This window comes from Arachis stenosperma, chromosome 5 (assembly GCF_014773155.1).
Source record: "Arachis stenosperma cultivar V10309 chromosome 5, arast.V10309.gnm1.PFL2, whole genome shotgun sequence".
Taxonomy (NCBI): domain Eukaryota; kingdom Viridiplantae; phylum Streptophyta; class Magnoliopsida; order Fabales; family Fabaceae; genus Arachis; species Arachis stenosperma.
In genome coordinates this window covers 48679222-48687261 of record NC_080381.1, presented here as the reverse complement: position 1 = coordinate 48687261, position 8040 = coordinate 48679222, and positions in this window count along the sequence as shown.

Genomic DNA, 8040 nt, shown 5'->3' with positions numbered 1-8040 from the left:
AAACTCAGCAGAGCTCCTAACCTTAACCTTAGGAGGTTAGTGACTCATACTGTACAGAAAATAACAATGAAAGGTTTGAATGGGAAAAATATCTCTAACAATGGTGATCTTTGTTCTATATATACTAATCTAGTAACTAAGGATTGTAGAAAATAAGATAAACTAGTCTTGTAGTGCAAAAATCCACTTCTGGGGCCCACTTGGTGAGTGTTTGGGCTAAGCTTGAGTGTCTCCCACGAGCTAGTACCCCTTAGGGGCGTTGAACACCACCCCTGGGCTCCCTTTCGGACATTGGACGCCAGCTGCTCCCTTGTAGGCACTGGACACCAGGAATAGGGCTGGTGGCTGGTGTTAACCGCCAGTTTTGGGCCTTTATTTCCAAAGCAAAGTATGGACTATTATCTATATCTGAAAAGCCCTGGATGTTAGCTATCTATAGTCATTGAGAACGCTCTATTTGGACCTCTGTAGCTCTAAAAAAACCTCTTCGAGTGCATAGAGGTCAGATCCTAATAGCATCTGTGATGAGTGGATTTTTGACAGTTTCGAATTTCACAAATGAAATCTTGTTGTAAAGTATAGTCTCTAAACCAACAATAATCCCTTCATAAAAAAATTTGTTTGTCACAAGTACAAACCCCTAAAATCTATAAACCGAAGTATTTAAACCTCGGGTCGTCTCTCAAAGGACTTGCAGGGTAGTGTTCTTGTTATTGGTTATGAACTTGTTTATTTTGGGGTTTTAGATGAGAAATATGAATAGTAAAGGGTAATGAAATTTTATTAACAAAATGGTCTTGGCAAGGTTTGGTTGCCAAGGGTCTTCATCATTATCACTAGCCACAAGTATGGTAGTTGCAAGGATTAATCCCACTTAGTCATCCTTAATTCAATTAACAAAGGAAAGTCAAGTGAGTTATATCAATCCTAGTCCATAAATCCTAGCTTTTCACTAATTGGATTAATGAAGGCTAGAGTCAATGCCTATCAACTATCAATCAATTGGACACTAGTAACTCAAGAAATCCTAAGTTACCTTCTCGAGCCAAGAACATAAAATTCTATTCTAACATTCTCCCAAGCATTTAATCAAACACTTGGAAGGTACAAAGGAAAGAATAGTAAATCACGACGAGAATGAATTCTAACAACAATTGAATGCAAAGAATTAACAACAACAATCAAGGAAATCACAATTATCATGAATTACCTCAATATTGCATTATTGAAAGAAAATAAAGGAACAACAATCTATCCAAAACAAAATATGGAATTACAATTATTAAAGCACATAACCAGAAAGAAGAAGAGGACAAGAGTAAGAATTGATAAAGGAGAAGTGAATTAAAGCATGAATTAAACCTAGATCTAAGAGGAGAGATTAACCTAAACCTAATCCTAATTCTAGAGAGAAGTGAGAACTTCTCTCTCTAGAAAACTAACTCTAAACTAAAACTAACTCCTAGTTAATCAATCTATCTCTCTATCTATGCCCTTTCCCTTTCATCTTGGTCCTTTTAATCCTTTCTACTAGAATTATGGCACCAAAATGGGTTCAGAAACTCTCCAAAATCGCTAGGCACGTGTTGCTTTAATGAGATCACCTGTGGACTGCGACGCATGCACGCACGATACGTGTGCGCGTCCTCAGCCGATCCCGCAATGTGCGTGCGAGCGCCTTGTGCGCGTGCGCGTGCTTGGTCGAATTCTTTTCTTTGGCTTTTTATGCTTCTCTCCATTTGTATGCTTCCTTCCTTGCTCCTTTGATCCATGCCAAGCCTATTTCAATCCTGGAATTACTAGCAAACACATCAAGTCATCTTATGGAATTAAGGAGGAATTAGAATTCATCAAAATAAGGCTTAAAAAGCATGTTTTTACACTTAAGCACAAATACGGGAGAGATTACAAAATCATGCTAATTCCTTGGCTAAATGTGACAAAAGGTTGATGAAATGCTCTAAATTCAATACAAGATAAACCCTAAAAATGGGGTTTATCAATCTGCAGTCCTTTCTCTGTCTCTGAATCAGACTTTTGTTCAAGCTCCTCAATTTCAGCTAGAAATTACCTGAAATCACCATAAAACACACGAACTCAAAGTAGAATCCAAAAATGTGAATTTTAAACTAAAATCTATGAAAACTTAATAAAACTTAAACAAAACACAATGAAAACTTTATGAAATTGATGCCAAATAGTGTATAAAATATCCGCTCATCAACTAACTACTCCAACGATGAATAATTCCTTCAATGGAAAGGTTGTAAGTGATTAAGCCATGGGTCATGGTCATTAATCTCCTCTGATCCAAACCAAACACCCGAATAGGCTAGATCAATCTGGGAGAGGGTGAAGCTCACATCAATCTCTGATGATCCTACTCAAAACACCATAGACAAGGTCGGATCTTCCGGATTAGAGAATGAAGCTCTATGATTCTAGCCCTTAGAACCACAGGAACCTCAATTACCCCTGACTAACGAGATTTCTTGTCACATATCCCAAATAGCCGAAGAGTGACAGGACTCATATAGAACAGGGAGTCTTACTTTTGTTCCACCCCAAATTCATAAAGATGAAGAGTGATAATGCATCATAGAATAGAATCAAACATATATTAAAGTAGAAAAGTAATTCTATTAATTCATAGGAATTAGTAGAACTGACGTACGAAAAATCACCGATCAAGAGTTTATAAAGAAAATAGCGTTGTGAGTATAGCTCTTAACCAATGAAGATACCGCGTATCAATTTAAAAGAGTTGTCACAAAATTTAGAAATAAAATACTGGGAGTATGAATCCCAGGTCATCTCCCAACGAGCTGACAAAAGAGTGCTATTTTATTGATCAGAGGCTTTCCAAGGATTTTTAAGAGTTGAAGAACAGAGAGTAAGTGGTTGAGAATTTATATAATCAAATAAAAAGCCTTGACCGGGGGTAGATTAATTGGAAGTTCTATCCTTGTTGGAATTTCTCAAGTGTAGCTTCAAGAGGTTGTTATTTTCACTTAGTTAACCCTTACTAAACAAAGGATAGTCAAGTGATTGAGCTAATTCTTATTTGCAAGTCCTAATCCTCTCGCTTGGGAAGAATTAATGTTAGTAAATAGAGAATTATCTAATAACTTCCAAATTAACTAATCGCTTGAGCATTCCAACTCAAAGGGCCACCTCTTAATCACCCCCCAAGTCAAATGGGAGTTCAACTCCATCGACAAGAATATAACTTTCACAGAATTAAGAGAGGAATAAAAGTGAGACATGATGAACAATAACTGAAAATCAATTAAAAGTAAAAATAGTTCTTTGCATTAACAAATTCCAAAAACAATCCAATTGTAACTCTGAATAAGGATTAAGGATATGGAAGAGTAAGGGACAAAGGAAACAAACGGGAATAAATGAAACTTCAACGGAGGTAGCAACTCTTCTCAATATCCAAGTCAATAGCAAAAGCAGTAAAATTCTAAGAACTTTGAATGTGAAGAAAACCTAGAGGAAGCAGGAGAAATCTCTCTCCAGATTCCAAACTAAAACTAAAACTATGCATAATGAGAATGTCGCCTGAGTCTCTACTGTTCTCTGGCTCTAGTCTGTGTTTCTGGGCTGAGAATTGGGTCTAAAACGGGCCCAAAATTGCCCCCAGTGATTTTCTGCAACTGCTGTACGTCGCACATGTCACGCATGCGCGTCGTTTGTGAAAACTCCTTGTCACGCGTACGCGTCAGTTAAGCGTACTGATAAGCGTGTGCTTAAGAACTCTGTAAACCTCTAACTGGGGACTCTAGCAAATTTGAGTCACAATCTGAAAAGGTTCACCCAGTTATGTGTCTGTGGCATTCATGTATCTGGTGGTAATACTGAAAAACAAAGTTCTTAGGGTTACGGCCAAGACTCATAAAGTAGCTGTGTTCAAGAATCAACATATTGAACTAGGAGAATCAATAACATTATCTAAATTCTGAGTTCCTATAGATGCCAATCATTCTGAATTTTAAAGGATAAAATGAGATGCCAAAACTGTTCAGAAGAAAAAAGTTACTAGCCCCGCTCATCTAATTGGGACTAAGTTTCATTGATATTGTGAGATTCATTGTATATTCTCTTCTTTTTATTCTATTTTGTTTTCAGTTGCTTGGGGACAAGCAACAATTTAAGTTTGGTGTTGTGATGGGCAGATAATTTATACGCTTTTTGGCTTTGTTTTTAGGTAGTTTTTAGTATGATTTAGTTAGTTTTTCGTATATAATTATTAGTTTTTATGCTAAAATCACATTTTTGGACTTTACTATGAGTTTGTGTGTTTTTCTGTGATTTCAGGTATTTTCTGGCTGAAATTGAGGGACCTGAGCAAAAATCTTATTCAGAGGCTGAAAAAGTACTGAAGATGCTGTTGGATTCTGACCTCCCTGCACTCGAAGTGGATTTTCTAGAGCAAAAAATACCCAATTGGGGCACTCTCAATTGCGTTGGAAAGTAGACATCTTGGGATCTCCAGCAATGTATAATAGTCCATACCTTTCCCGAGATTTGATGGCCCAAATTGGCGTCAAAACGCCGGTCAGAGACCCTTTTCTGGCGTTAAACGCCAGAATTGGCATAAAAGCTGGAGTTAAACGCCCAAACTGGCACCAGAGCTGGCGTTTAACTCCAGGAAAAGCCTATGCATGTGAAAGCTTCAATGCTCAGCCCAAGCATACACCAAGTGGGCCCCAGAAGTGAATTTCTGCATCATTTACTTATTTCTGTAAACCCTAGGTTACTAGTTCACTGTAAATAGGACCTTTTACTATTGTATTTTCATCTTTTGATCATCTTTGATCTTGGGATCAGTTCTTTGAACCCCTTTTTTGATTGTTTCAAGTTATTTGGGAGGCATGGCCATTTGGCCATGTCTAAACCTTTTTCTTATATATTTTCAACAATGGAGTTTCTACACATCATAGATTAAGGTGTGGAGCTCTGCTGTTCCTCATGAATTAATGCAATTACTATTGTTTTCAATTCAATTCAAGCTTATTCTTGTTCTAAGATATCCATTCGCACTTCAACATGATGAATGTGATGATCAAGTGACACTCATCACCATTCTCACTTATGAACGCGTGCCTAACAACCACTTCCGTTCTACCTGAAAACAAGCTTGAATGCATATCTCTTGGCCTCCTGGTTCACGACCCATGGTTGTCTCTCCTAACAACAGAGCCTTTCATTCCGTGAGATCAGAGTCTTCGTGGTATAAGCTAGAATCAATTGGCAATATTCTTAAGATCCGGAAAGTCTAAACCTTGTCTGTGGTATTTCGGGTAGGATCTAGGATGGGATGACAGTGACGAGCTTCAAACTCGCGAGTGCTGGGCACTGTGACAGTGCACAAAAGGATCAATGGATCATATTCTGACACGAACAAAAACCGACATATGATTAGCCCTACGTAACCCGTAGCCGGACCATTTTCACTGAGAGGATGGAGGTAGCCATTGACAACGGTGATCCCCCAACATACAGCTTGCCATGGAAGGGAGTACGCAAGATTGGATGAGGACAATAGGAAAGTAGAGGTTCAGAGGGAACGAAGCATCTTCATACACTTATCTGAAATTATCACCAATGAATTACATAAGTATCTCTATCTTATTTTATGTTTTATTCATCTTTTAATTCTCAAAACCCCATAACCATTTGAATCTACCTGACTGAGATTTACAAGGTGACCATAGCTTTCTTCAAGCTGGCAATCTCCGTGGGATCGACCCTTACTCACGTAAGGTATTACTTGGACGACCCAGTGCACTTGCTAGTCAGCTGCACGAAATTTTGAAGAAAGTGTGTGAATCACAATTTCGTGTACCACGTACGCGTCGCTCGTCCTCTGCGCTAATCACTCGTGTGCGTCAAGTGTGCGTCCGCGTCATGTCTCACTGGTCAGCTCCATCGTTTCTTTGTGTTCCTTCTATTTTTGCAAGCTTCCTTTCCATTCTCCAAGCCATTTCTACCTTGTAAAGCCTGAAAATACTTAACACATAGATCACGGCATCGAATGGTATAGAGATGGATAAAAATCTACAATTTAAAGGCTCTGGAAGCAAGTTTTTATTCACAGTATTAAATCAGGAAGGCAAACGTATAACATGCTAATTACATGAGCAGGTGTAGGAGAAAGGTGATAACAACCACTCAATTCAACACAAGATAAACCATAAAATAGTGGTTTATCAACCTCTCCACACTTACACATTAGCATGTCCTCATGCTAAGCTCTAAGAGATCAAAAAGAATAAATAGGGACATTATGACTCATGCAATGCAATGCAACCTATACATATGAATGCAACTATATGATGAAATGTCTATACCTACTTGGTTAAGAAAATAAACAAGTTCTTCAAGACAAACAGAAATCAAATTCCACTGATCCCAACCACACAATAAAAGAATAGTAAACTTGTAAGGAGATAGCTCATGAAAGCCGGGAACATATAGTCAAGCTTGAACCCTCACTAGGAGCGTATATGCACTCTAGTCACTCAGGTGTATAGGGTAATCCACTCTAGTCTCCTCCATTCATGCTTTCTAGAACGTTGTTCTTTATCTAACCAATCAACAAATATCTAATGGACACATGCAAACATCATGAGGTCTTTCTTAAGGTTGTAATGGAGCTTAGGTAAGGGTGATGTTACATGTATGGCCAAGTGAGCTGAAAATTGAATCCTTGATTATCCTAAGTTCTCACCTAACACACACACACGTTTCCTATGCTTCTAAAATCATGCCTAAATACCCATTATCTCACTTTGTATGTTGCACCTACTCATGCATTTAAATGTTCTTTTTATTTCACCTCATATGCATTGATTCTTTTTATTAAACTTATCATTTGGGGTGCTTTCATTACCCTATACAAATTTTTTTTGAAAGCATCATAGCATCAATGCATTTGGTTTTCATAATTTCACATGAGTAGTATTCAGACCTTAGATATTTATCAATTAACATACATTCTTATTAACCCGAGTTCCTATAGTTTTCCCACATTTAGTTTACACACAATCTCTATCTTATGCTAACCAAATATTCAATTTGGGGTAATTAATTTGTTTTTCTGTTTAAGGCTAGTGATGTGGTAAAATATAGAACAAATGAGAATTAATAGGCTCAAAGTGGCAAACAAGGAATAATTAGAATGGCAGGCCATTTAGGATAGTGAGCTAATAAAAAATGATGGCCTCAATCATACATATGCATGAATACATTAAATAATGGACATATAGAATGGAGCAAATCATAGATTGTAATCATAGAGGAGAGAAAACACACAAGAATAAAGATCATGGTCAAATAATGTAACCATACAATTAGGCTCAAAATCTCACTGGGTTGTGTGTTCTAGCTCTAAAACCATGTTCCAAATTACAATCTTCAAACAAGTTTAACATAGAATTTTGGTTTGAAATAGTGAAATTTTTCAAAAATAGGGTCTTTGAAAAGAACTTATTATTTTTCAACCAAGCAGAGTATACATGCAACTAATTATTACTATGCAATCTATTCTATCTAAACAAAAAGAAAATTTATCTACTGGTGCTAAGAGAAAGAGAAGTTACCTCTGGAAGTCAGGTACTGACCGACCTCCCCACACTTAAAGCTTGGCACCGTCCTCGGTGCCATCAGTCAGGAACAAAGGGGGACTGGTAACAGCATTTCCATAGTAGGGTGCGTCTAGACTCCCAGTGCTGGTAGTTAAAATGGAGTCCGGAGAGTCTGGTTCTTCTGTGGGTGGGTGGTTGCCAACAATCAGCTCCTTGAGGTATGTAAACTGGCGCTTGAGACGGTGCTCCATGCGATCCAACCTTTGTAGTATCTGAAGGAGCAGCTGATTTGTTGAAGGTGCTTGTGATGTGGAAGAAGAAGGGATATCTCTGGCCGGGTCTTCAGTCCGGCTAGTAGTGGCTACTGCAGGTCTGATGTATTTTCCACTCAGAACATATTGATCATCCCGAGGAAGCATAGCCTTGGTGTCTCCAGCTCTATAGG